Below are 999 nucleotides of genomic sequence, written 5' to 3'. Positions count from 1 at the left end.
TTTTTGTTGTGTCACAGTGGATACTTCTAAGCTCTGGCTTCTAGTATCCATTCCAGTTGGAGGACTGGATCCAAGACTCAAGGCCAGTATGTTGCAGTATTTCTTTTGAAGAGTGAGAGAAACAGAAGTTTGTTCAAATAATAATAATTATTATTATTCTGAAAAAGTATTCTGTAAAAATATAAGTATTCTGTTAAAACTCTGCCACCGTTAGAAATGTGAAGTGATGCTGCTTCTTAATTTAACACGTTTTTTCTTTGAATGTTTCCATTTGAACTCTGTTGCTCATAAAAAGAGCCACAGGGAATCTGCATGCCTTGCAGTTCTTATGTTGTTTACTGCTGCATGTTGTTTTCCAAAGTGTGCTATATAACAGATGAGCTATCCTTTAATTAGAATCAATATGATAAATGCTGATCCACTGTATTGGCTGTATACGCTAGGGTTGTAAAAATGAGTACAGTTAGTCTTAGGAAGGACAGACATATGTGCTGTGCTGGATTAAATGGTTTAGAAATTTTAGGTTAGATCACATCATTTCCCTCCACAGCCAGTATCTCTAAGTATAATGATAAAAAACAAGTCCCTCAAGTTGTTTTGCAATCCAAATGCATCCATCGTTACAATCTCAAAGGAAAATAGGACTATAGAAAAGGCAAAAGCCTACTCTTCAGATTCAGCAATGAACAGAAAAAGGTATTTTTGAGGAATAGATGCTGGTGAGAAATCATTGTGGCTGAGATGAATTAAAAGCTATCTTTTTTAATAGTATTTGTGCACATCTTTATTAGAGAGTACAGGTACACTAAAACTGCTAGCCTGTTCTGTCAACTTTAGTTAACTTCTCAGATAGCTGAATACTTTGTGGTAGTTTTTTGCTGTCTCTAATTTATTTGAAATTTACTTAAATGCAAATAACTTATTATGGGTTTTATTCTGCATTTGTAAGCTCTTACTTTTAACTCAGTTACTTTCCCTATAAAATTTATTGTTTTTTTT

Source organism: Meleagris gallopavo, chromosome 7, assembly GCF_000146605.3.
Source record: "Meleagris gallopavo isolate NT-WF06-2002-E0010 breed Aviagen turkey brand Nicholas breeding stock chromosome 7, Turkey_5.1, whole genome shotgun sequence".
Classification (NCBI taxonomy): Eukaryota; Metazoa; Chordata; class Aves; order Galliformes; family Phasianidae; genus Meleagris; species Meleagris gallopavo.
Note: the sequence above shows the minus strand (reverse complement) of the source record.